The sequence below is a fragment of the Macrobrachium nipponense genome, chromosome 30 (assembly GCF_015104395.2).
Source record: "Macrobrachium nipponense isolate FS-2020 chromosome 30, ASM1510439v2, whole genome shotgun sequence".
Lineage (NCBI taxonomy): Eukaryota > Metazoa > Arthropoda > Malacostraca > Decapoda > Palaemonidae > Macrobrachium > Macrobrachium nipponense.
The window spans coordinates 71,010,586-71,023,240 of record NC_087218.1 but is presented as its reverse complement, the minus strand read 5'-3'; the positions used below and the strand labels follow the sequence as shown (position 1 = coordinate 71,023,240).

At 36.5% G+C, this 12,655-nt stretch overlaps 1 non-coding gene across 1 annotated transcript; it reads left to right on the top strand.

The window, feature by feature from the left end:
* Positions 1-12,101: 12,101 nt before the first annotated feature.
* Positions 12,102-12,173, top strand: Trnae-cuc (transfer RNA glutamic acid (anticodon CUC)). The gene has a single exon. It is a non-coding gene; the product is annotated as a tRNA-Glu (tRNA).
* The last annotated feature ends 482 nt before the right edge of the window (positions 12,174-12,655 follow it).

The window sequence follows — 12,655 nt, the reverse complement described above, 5'->3', positions numbered from 1 at the left end:
CACAATATCAGTAATATTCACCAAAAAGGTACCCAAATACATATATCAACATCACTAATCCGCTTACGTCCAGTGAAATTCGCTCAACGCTCAAAGTGAAACAAATCCACAGCGAGAGACAATGAGACAGACAGCGTCTCAGACACCAACCGAAAGACAAATGGTGTCAGAGGAAAAGATGCCGAGAGAGAGAGAGAGAGAGAGAGAGAGAGAGAGAGGAAGGGGGGAGGGGAGGGAGAAGTGCAGTTAAACAGAGCAGTAGGGAAAGGACCGAATCAGCTCCGGCGTTCATAAAAAACACGAAGGGAGGAGAGATACTCCTTAAAGTACTCCGCCTCTCAACCCTAAAATGTCAACTGCCGTCAAGTGAAATGGGGTTTGACGAATGGTGGACTCTGCGATGGTGGACACACCATAAAAATGATAAGAAAAATAAAAAGTAATTTATATATAAATAAACAGGTTCTTAGGTAATTAGTGAGTAGAGCCAATTATGATCTAGCCCTCGATGAATACTAAAATCGACTATCTGTGGAACATGAGACAGTTTTTATTGTTCGCGGTTAAATGAAGCTAAATGTAAATAAAAAACCAACAAAACAAAATCAATACTGAAAAGTCACATAAATATGTGAACCGCTAAGTAAAATGTAAAAGCAATATCGTATAAAAAGACATTAAAAAAAACATCAGCTGTCAACCTTGCTCCAGATTCAAAACCTACCACTACCAAATAAACTGTTTTCCGAGCACAAGCCTTTCAGATCTCAACCTACAAACAAATATTGGAATTAACTCTATTACGACCTTCATGCAGAACTGAGTTTATTCAGGCAAGATCTTTGTATAGAAATGAAAATAAGATGTTTGCAAATGCAAAGTGGCGAAGAGAATAGGGAAACGTTTAATGTTGAAGCCTTATAACTAGAGAGAGAGAGAGAGAGAGGAGAAGAGAATAGGGAGAGAGAGGAGAGAAGAAGAGAGAGAGAGAGAGAGAGAGAGAGAGAGAATGAAACTAAATGCGATTCCGTACTCTCTACGATGTAATATTTCTAGGTAATCTTCCCGGAAAAACATCACTTACAAACATGGAAATAAACAAAACTTTGAAATTGGAGAAAAAGCAATCCCCCCCCCCCTCAACCCCCACACATTTCTTCGACCTCCAGTGACATTGGAAAAGCTAAGTTATTGTAAGGATTCATAAGCAAAATCACGACTCGGCACGAGTACGGGTGTAGTCAACATACATGGTACAGAATTAAGCAGGGTGTTGAGTGAAAGAGCTGAGAGTTGATGCTGTAGCATTAAACAATACAAGAGAGAGAGAGAGAGAGAGAGAGAGAGAGAGAGAGAGAGAGAGAGAGAGAGAGAGAATGATGGTAAATGATTAATAAGGGAGAAAAGAGTGAATGTTAAAGAATTAAGCATGCTACTCGTATGAGTGAGTGTTAAGGCTTAAATGAGAGAGAGAGAGAGAGAGAGAGAGAGAGAGAGAGAGAGAGAGAGCCACCGTAACCTGTAATTTGGCCTTGACCCTTCCGGTGCCGGATGGAATGCTATTTCCAGTCTATGCTTCAATATATTGCCCTTTTACTCTTCTTACGCCTACTTGCCGCTCAGTACCAAGAAAGCCAGTTAAAACCATATTCACCAACCACGCTCAAGAAGTGTCAAGGATAAACATTCGCTCTCACTGGTTGAGACTCTTTGCCTAGCTTCGGAAGGAGTTTTAACGACCGTGAATTTTATTCTTATTATGATTTTAAATTGTGCAATGTAAAGTTAAAGATGTTTGATCGCCAAATCGAAATAGACAGATGGAAACGGATAAACTGATGCATAGTTAGAGCAATGCAGATTGGTAAGGTGCAGGGCAAACAATAACACCCTCGATGGATTGCATAACGATGAAAAGTAACTATTTTCAACAGTAAGAAACTATCTTATTATCTACGAAGTAGTCACTTTATTTCAGTACTAGAACAGAATAAATAGACTGTATGTTAAAGGCACTGGAAATGTTAGTACTTAAAATAAGGGTTCAACGGACTTTGTCGCCAACAGATTGGAATGTGTAGCAACACAGTCGCAAGTGTTTGGGAAACTTTAAGACACCAGCGACAATTTATATCAAAGGCCAAGCGCTGTGACCTATGAGGTCAATAAGCACTGAAAGGGAACTTGAGAGTAAAAAGGTTGTAAAGGTGCAACAGGATGAAAGACCTCGCAGTTGCACATGGAACAATTGTCAGGAGAGGGTGAAATGAATGACAGAAGAATATATGAATAAATGGAGGCATAGTGAAATAATTGAAAGGGATTGCAGCTAAGGACCAAAAGGACTTTGCGGGGAACCTTAATTAATGACTGCAGGGCCCCGCATGAGGGGCACTGACGGCGCTAACCACCCCACCCCCCCACCCGGCCCCAACGGGAAGTGCAGTTATAGGACTGCTAGTTTGGAGTCAACGGTAAGTATCCAAGGTCGATATCACTGAACCTAATCGTGATTGGTAATATGAACACTCGTCACAGAATGGTGTATGATTCTTTACTTGCTTTACCACTTCATAATGTTTACCATCGTTGATTTTACTGTTAGTCTGACAATTATACACGATAGTAATACTAGGATGACATGTTTGGATAATTATCACGATAACAAAATTTCTGAAAATATGGAAATGAGTGTATTTACTTTCTACCACCGCAATACATCTGCGGGCCGGAAGCAAGCTAGAAACTTAAATGATATCGGCTGCGAATATTTATCGTCAGTTCCAAAACAAAATGGACCATAGCTATGGCTGAATGTAGCAACCATACTGCCATTCAACCTGATCACAGTTTAATACAATGGAAACGAAGCCTGGCGGTATATATCTATTACCTTATTCCATTTTTCTGTCTATCTATATTTATTGTGATTCTTCTAAACTCAATGTTTGATTAAACAAGAAAAACAAGATAACCAGCATTTCCTCTGTTGCTTCAATACTTTGATCATTTAACAAGTGCAAAACTAGGTAATGTAGATTTTAAAATTCTCTCATTGGTATGAAATTAGGTTAGAAACCACTCTAGGTAAAACAAATGAACCAGACTTTCGTAGCATTTTATATGCAGCTGGTGAAATGTTATGGAGGTCGGCACCAAGAACATAAAGATTTCTGTCAAAGCGACGGCCTTCTGGATGAGTGAGTAATAACTGTAACTGAGAATGAAGAAACTGAAAATGCATCTTTGAACTCATACTCTGTTATGCATGACATAATTTTATCAAACTGGGACCATTTACTGAGAAGGCTATTCTTTTGCAGACAACCAGCTTTAGAAAAATATGTCTTAGGTATTTCCTTTCCATTTTTCTCAACGCATTTAAGATACAAAAACCCAAATGACGATTTCACATGTTGCAAATGGAGAAATTGGATAACGGAACGGCCCTTTGCATCAGTTTTAGAAATGTAAATATCATCACTATCACAAACAATACGATAATCCTTTGAGATATGCTCCTGGATGTCATTACAAAATGAATAAAAGTCGCCGATCTTATCCACAACTTATTTCGGAGTCTTTCGTTTTCAGCTCGGGTCTCTGCTGAAGCAGTTGTAATTCTGGGTGCTGAGGGGACCTGCTTTAAGCATGACTTTGAAACTCCAGGGAAAATGGATGGTGGATGACTTGGTCTTTTCCCTCCTTTAACTGTAATCCATTCACAGTCAAAATGATGAGCACAGGCATAGATCTGCTTCAGCTGTAGCAAACTGGAACGCTCATTTGGCATAGCATCGATCCAACGGTTTCGCTCCACTTCATCAGTTGGAAATGATACTACTTTGGTGTATGGTTCATCCATGTAATTTCCTCGACATCCGTAGACATTACACTTCTTAGGCATTGTGCGTTGTTAGTAGAAACCCCTGAAACAAAATTAAATAAATTATATCAATTATGGTCTAAGACAGTTTTGGCAATTAGTTTATCAATATGTTGCTAGATTACATTCCTTTTTCGACTAAAACATAAACTCCTTAAATAGGCCCATTTTATGACTAACATACGGCACTAAAAGTGAATAAATGTAAAAAATGTTTACATACATTCAAATCATTGTTTACATACATTCAAATAATTGTTTACATACATACAAATCATTGTTTACATACATTCAAATAATTGTTTACATACATACAAATCATTGTTTACATACAGTGAACATATTACGTCATAAAATAGTGGGACCCAAGTTTCGCAACCCGAGAGTGCAAGATACTAGTCCTTCTATTTAAGGGGTCTATGTTAGAAACTATGCTACCGTAATAAGGCAACAAAATTTCAATTAAAAACTACGATCAAAGGAAGTTCCCAACTTTGTTCCTTAAGTGATAATCACTAAACAAAACATCTAATTCACAGAGAGTGAAAGCATGTGTGTACGCGCGCGCGCGCGCGCGCGAGAGAGAGAGAGAGAGAGAGAGAGAGAGAGAGAGAGAATGTAGATGCTCTGGTATTCTGCAACCAAACAACTGTAGCACTTTTTTTATAACCAGTCCTGACCCATAAGTACAAGTTCACCCCAGGGAATGTACTTCAGGAGAAGCAGTCCCTTTTAACATATGTAACATTTCCTGAGAGGGGCAATCGCTATATGGACCCAACCCACTACCACTTTCAGAAACGGATACTGATTTACTTTCGTTCCTTTACTGTTTACATCTGACATGGATAAACATTTCTAGAAACTTTTTTTTGTTTTGTTTTACTCTTTTATTTTTTTGGGGGGTGGGGGAGAAGGTAAAGTAAAAATCACCAATCGGATTAAAAACTTTATAGTGTTAAATAATCAATACGAAAACAAATTTTCATGTAGGTTTACAAAATGTATGCAGGCCACATTTACTTCTCTGAGTCCTACGACAAAAAAGAAGGGTAAAAAATAAAATCATTATTTCAAAATCACTTTAACGACCTTGACACAGATCATGTTGACAGCGTTCGATCCTCCAAGGGCAAGAGAGACTAGGATAAATAACAAAAGGAGGTGAAAGATATCGAATGCAATGCCTGAGAATGGCAATGAGGGCATTATAACGTGATCTAAGGACAAAACACCGGATGACCTGTGAAGTGTGAAGGTGCAGCTGATCAAAAAACAATAAACAATACACGTGTACAGGTAAAAAAAGGGAAAGGACAAGCACTGAAAGATAAAAAGCTAACTAGTACATCAAATGGGTTGAAATGGTGAACAACAACATTGGGACAAGTAATTCGTTAGTCTCTCCCTCGCAGGCAATATAGGCCTACCTGGACGCTTACTCCCCAGTATCACACACATACAGCATATATATATATATAATATATATATATATATATATATATATATATATATATATATATATATATATATATATACAGGTATATATAACACACACACATATTTATACATGTGCTTACGTTTGTTTACATATACGTACATAGAAGTAGATATATGCGTGCGAGCACGAACTGTTTACAAGAAGGTTAACCTCAGATACGGGCGAAAAGCTCAAGTCGTTGAAGATTAGAGGAGACAGAGCAGAACCAGTCAGTCACTAGGCTCTCTGGATGGAGACACTGGTTCAGAAGTGATGAGGGATGGAAAGCGTGAAAACAAACATACACAACAGAGGCGACGTTGCTAACACACGAGGAATTGAGCACCTATGAAAAGGAGCCAGAACACTGAAGGGTATAAAGTGTGTAAAAGGTGATGGTAAAAAATTAGATGATCAAAGCAGCATCAACTTCTTCAACATCATGCACTTCAACATAACAGTGAAGTTGTTTGAATATTAAAAATATGGGTAGGGCAGTTGTATTGTCAACGATAACAATGCCCGCCACCATCCTTGTAACTGAGCATCGTACATTCAACGGTACCGTCTGTTTCTCAATGTCTTTGTTGCATCGTAGCGCTTGTCACTGTCTCCATGTACTTTACCTTTCAGTGATAAACCTATGCAGAATATCTTTTGCATAATTAATTTTGTTCGTCGAGATACAAGTCAGAACACATACTGAATCCCACCTTCCTTTAACAGGTCAAACTTATTAAGGAAGTGTGTAACTACATCCCGTTGGAATTTGTTTTCCAACCCTGCAACTTGGTAGACCATTATGGAGACAGTTATAGTAGTCTGCCTTATCGATTTATTCCCCTATTTCTTCATGAAGTTAGATTGGTTAGGTGGCTCAATTCTAATTTCACCATATCTAATATTCGATCTGTTGTATTTAGGCGTTTCTCCATGATTACTTCAAAGTTCATATCGGTTTTGAACATTTCTAATTCTGAATTTCCTATTATTTTGCTATCTTAATATCAAGCACTTTAGTGGACTAGCTGTTTGCATTAATATCTTCAATCTCAAGCACCCATATTGTGAAAGGAAACGTCTGCATGTGAAAGTCATAGTTTCAAACAAGGTGTGTGTCAATATAGAATAAAATCTGCAGTCATATACACTGTCGGGTGCATTACCATTAATCAAACATGACTCTCCAATCGAATGTTATTCAAAATATTTATGTGATGTCAACGCGTAGTTAGCAAGAGTGCCAATCAAGATGTAAGTGTAGCGTGAGACAGTGACCACGTAGCAACGGAATAAAATATGTTGAAGTCGCTTGGGCATAGAAAATAAATGGGAGATCGGGACTGATGCCATTTTAAGAAAGGGTAGCGAATTAGCATAAAAAAAAATCTATATTAGGTTTTGAACCGTCGAGAAGAAAATACTAGGCTATTCAGTTCATAGTTGAAGGGTGACTAAAACAGGGGAAAATATCTTGTCCTTTTATACATACATACACATACACGCACGCGCACACACACACACACACACACACACACACACACACACACACACATATATATATATATATATATATATATATATATAATATATAGTCTATATATGATATATATACATATATATATATATTACTATATAATATATATTATGTATTAATATATTATATATCTATATATATATATATATATATATATATAAGCGAATACACACGAAAATAATAGGCTGAAATCCAAGCGCTTTCGTCTTGACAATGTCCTACTAAAGACGGAGGCGCTTTGATTTCTGCCTATTATTTTCCTGTGGTATTCGCTTATTTAATGAAGTACCGTGCATCTACTGTGATTTTTATATATATGTACATATAAAATAAAATAAAATAATGTGAGAGAGAGAGAGAGAGAGAGAGAGAGAGAGAGAGAGAGAGAGAGAGAGAGGTGTTTATGAAACTGAATCCATTAGCGCTGGAGTAGGAATAAGCACCTTTCCTTTATAATCACCAACCCATTATTCACCTGAACACAAGTCGCATATACTCCGGTATGTGACCTCGATCTCAATTAATATTTAATTACAAGTCTTATTTCCTTACTGATTCTAAAAGTTTTTTTTTCTGAATTTTTTTGTTAAAAATTACTTTTGATGCCCGACCCTGACAACCCTGGCGGTAGATCCGGCTTTAGTGATGGGAAAGACCTGTGGGGTAATCTCTCTCTCTCTCTCTCTCTATGAATATCAACTTATATATATCCAAAATCCGTTAAAAGAGTGATTTCTCTCTCATCACATCACCAACTTTTTATAAAAATATTTTTTTCTTGAAAGATTAACGAAAGCAAGTAATTTTACTCATCCAATAGAAATGATTGAAATCAACATAGCAGAAGGACAAAGTAGGTAGAATATGTTATCTAAACTTCAGTGTTTTACATTGGTTAAGCCACGATAATCTATAAATGTAGATAAAAAACATGCTTAATAACATAACAGGCCTCAAAGCGATAATTCTCTAATAGCGGTAACTGAATTCGCTTTGTAAGGATTGTAATTTATTTTCGAACTGGTTCTTACTGAAACTAACGGGAGAACAATAACTGATATCTCGGAAAGGATTAAAAATAAATAATTAAAACTATTTTCTTAATCAAACTATTATTTTTTTTTTTACTCACCCGTTAAAGGGTATGACCTAAACGCAGTTATAATACTAAGGGAATCAGTGCCACCAAATCAAGCAATGGCCCGATAACAAATGATACTGGATTTTTATCATTTGGTGAATTCATGAAAGAGGTAAGCTTCTATTTATAGATTACCACTTCGCAAGGGCTGACATTTGTAATATACCTTTCCCCATTTTATAAGAAATGTACAGCTGCAAGTTTAATGAAAAATATAGCTGCAAGTATTAATAAACAAAGAACATAAGTGGCCATAAAAGTCACAACTGGGTATCTCCCTTATCTTACTCATCGAAAGCATCTGATTTTCCTAAATTTCCCCCTCTTAATTCTAACCCAGAATCTCCTTTTTACTCCGACTGCGAACTGCTTCTGTTGCACACCAATTATTCTTCGCCTTCATTATTAATTTGGTATGCACTGTTTTTCGTGTTTTTCCTATTCGTGCACGAAGGAAAATTCCATGTGTTAGAGAGAGAGAGAGAGAGAGAGAGAGAGAGAGAGAGAGAGGGGAGAGATTAGCTGACACGCACATAACGAAAAAAAGGGCAGCTTAATCTAGATAATCATCCTAAAAAAAAGGCGAACAAATTTTCATCAGCAGAGCGATAACATAGTAATTACTTAAATGAATGTAAGTGGTCTTGACGTCAAAGACTGCATTACAACGCAACCAAGAGTCCACTGAGGTAATATCTGTTCCCCAGTGTTGTTAACTGTTAGTTTGAATAGATTCCTTAAAATATGCTAATATACTCTAAAATAACATTACATTTTTCTGATGCTTAGTTCAGAGCTTTTTTCCTTTCTTGGCTAAACAAGCAACTTTTATTTTAATGACCGCACTCAAAAGTGAATCGATTACTAAATTATGCCTCAATTAATGTACATTTACGAAATAGTACAACACTGGTATTAACCACATCACTAATTCAGAAAAAGAACTCCATAAGGAACAGTAATATAACACACACACATCACACACATACCACACACACACACACACACACATACACACACACACACACACACACACATAGACATATATATATATATATATATATATATATATATATATATATATATATATATATATACATATATACGATACACACACACACTCACACACACACACACACACACACACATATATATATATTATATAATTATATATATATATATAGGATATATATATATATATATATATATATATTCAGTTAACCTTCTTGACCCATTAAAAGGATTCCCTCCGGCTGTCAACCTTCTCTTCCTGTGCGTTTGGGATAAGGCTGCTACTCCCATACACCCCCATACACTTGGTATAAGGCATCTCTGGTTGATCACCCACCCGGGTACTGAGCCCACAAAGGTTGATTGACTTAGCTTACAGGAAAACCTACGGTAATCAGAACTAAATAATACTCGTCAAGACTGAATACGTATTATTCTATAATAATGGTAGGTTTCAAGGTAGTTATGAAAGTATTTGTCCCTGTACCATTAGCGAATGATCTTTCTCCTGGACTAGTGACGTATTTTTTTTTTTTTTTCATCTGAATAACTTCTAAACACCTTGGCTTGAAACGAGCACCATTGATAATAACAACAAAAACACCGGCAACACGTATTATGATCTGTAAATACATCTTGACAGTAAAGACAGTAAACGGAAAGGCTGATAGAACACAATAATGAATTACAAACTGGAAGAAAATCATACGACTAGCGGACTATATATGCATTTATAATATTAGCTAAAACCAGGTCTCCATGAAGATATCGATTTGCTATTAAATTCCAAAGTATTAGACTCCCGTTTTCTCTCTGGCACATGGTGCCATATGGTCGTTTTCTGTAATGGAGCAAACTTCATTTCTACTAATTTTATCTCGTGTGGCCTATTGGTTAGGCTAGTCGCCTCTCACTTGCGAGGCCCGAGTTCGTTTTAGCGTACGTGTAGTCGTTTTCCCTAATGGGCCACTTCTATAAAATGATGCCATCGCATATGGGTTTCAATATTCTGTAACAAGGATGAACTTTCATATAAATGTTGAGTTTTCTAAGCAGACATTCTGATTACTGGGTAGTTAATAATTAAGGATATTACTATAAGAATTATGGCTCTATCTGTTATCCGTAAATTTTACTAAAAGCTCACTAGGAAACACCATAAACAATAAAATTATTGACTATGGAAACCTTACAACATTCACATGAAAAACGTGATTTTCATCTTTACAAAAAATGAATAATATGATTATAAGCAATCCTGAGCAACGTATATACTTTGATCCTGAACTTCATAATGGTTAGGTTAGAAAAATTAAGCAATCTAACAACATTAGACACAGAGAATGACAATAAAATTTTGAGTTCTACATACAAATATTCATAGACTCAGTGAGTCTCTTCATCCAGAGTTCAATTAATAAATATTCATCTTACGAAAGAGAGAGAGGCTTAAAAATATTAATTTCTAGAGAGTAGCGTTCCAACTGCTGTCAGTGACTGACAAAAGTATTTATCCAAGTATCTACTAAACCCACGACGATTCCATAAATTAAACATTAAATAATAGTAGTATAAAATTCTAACAAATTCTCTGTCAGCAAAAACTCATGATACCATATTAATACCATTTCGGCGCCAATAAAGATGTTGACATCACCAACAACTTTTTATCTGCATTGTGGTCACAAGGCTTCATCCCAGAGGAGCCTCTACGTAAAATGACATTTAGGATAACATACAATTCCGACCTTCAAATCAAACAGCAAAACTGCTAAAATATATACATCACACTGAATTACGAGCCCGACAAAAAGAAATATGAGCTACGATCGATAAACCTTTCCATTTCCAATACTGTTTCTTCTCTCAGAGTTCAACCCGTACAATATTCATGAAATGAATGTGAAAGCTGTCCAAAAGCTGATCTCTCAATTAAAAAACAAGGTCCATGGAATAACTCTGTATCTACTGTCAGCGACTGATTAACTGCATTTATTTACTCTGAAAAATTATAAAACATTGTCTAAAAAGTAACTTTTATAACTATAAAGTGCCCAAAAAATATAAAATAGAAAAGCATTGACTTAAAAATCTGCTGTTTTCTAACTACAAAGCATCCCGGTTCCCGTTTTCTCCCCCAGCACAAGGTAGCCGTAACACTTTCTATTTTGGCATCAATTGGCACGAGGATCTCTGCGTCACTTGGAGTCTGACATTTCCCACGTGGTCTACTGGCTACGATATGTGGACCACGTTCGATTCCCGACATGGGAATTCTATCGCTTTAAAAATAACTCAAAAGCAGACTGTTTTCACACCCATTTCCAAGTCTATCTTAGACGGAAAGTTTTTTTTTCTTTCTTTCTTTTTATGCAGCCTGTCAAGAAATTATTGTTAAGTATTATACCATACTGAGACCAAGGCTCTCTTTTACCTTGACTAAGACGAGTTTCCAAGAACTGAGAAAATGCGGTCCCTTCATTAATGCTAATGACTAATCATCCATTTTTCTGGTTGTTATTACTTTAATAACGAATTCGACGGCCTTTTTAAATGATCCCACAAGGGAACATCAAAATGATAATGAAAATTACTTCGAACTGGGCGATTTGCGTGTGGAAAATGCATTTTTAAAGTGCATATTGTACAAGAAGTGTTACAAATTTATTATTGAATTCTAAATGAAATAACACGAGATTCCTAAAAACTATATTGAATGCAGAGCAAGAGAAACTCGCAACCCTTACTCTTACATGGAAGGACTCCTGGATTCATTTATGAAATTTTCTTCACATTACTTGTACAAGAATAAATACATTAATAACCAATTCCTTCACAGTGAATGTATAAAAAAACCATAGAAGTAAAATCAACTGTTCTCTAACAGCACACAAAAACAATTATTCTCTAACGGCACAATTAATTATTCATTTACTATGAAAGTACTGAAGGCCTAATTTCCCATTTCCTATTTCAAACAAGATGCCCGGATGGTCGTTTTCTCTGTTGGCAACATTTAAATTCTGGGCGTCTAAGCATGATTATCTCCCGTGTGGTCTAGTGGCTAGGATACGCGGCTCTCACCCGCGAGGCCCGGGTTCGATTCCCGGCACGGGAAAAGTTTTGTTCTAACAAGTATAATTATTATACTACTAAAAATGTATATTGGTTTTGCTACTATGGTAGATTCACAACAACCATGCATTTGATGTCTATGCCAGTACCTTACGATGCTCCTGATTGGCTGTTGATAAGACAAACATAGGGCTGGAAACTCTCAGTCTCTCGAGAGTGTTCACGTGGTAGGATCTATGTTCCACTTCTCCTGAGGGATACGTCTTTCAGGCGATGGAGAACATACATCCTACCTGTGTAAACTCTCGAGAGGGACTAAGTTTCCAGCCCTGTGATTGGTTTATCAACAGCCAATCAGAAGCGTCGTAAGTGACTGGCCTAGACATCAAATGCACGGTTGATGTGAATCTACTATAGTAGGCACACTCGCCTTTCACTCACTTTAAGCTGTCAAAATAGTAGTTCTGCAAAATTTGTTAGGTTTATGGATGTTACCATAAATATGAAATGTTTGTAGGAATAACT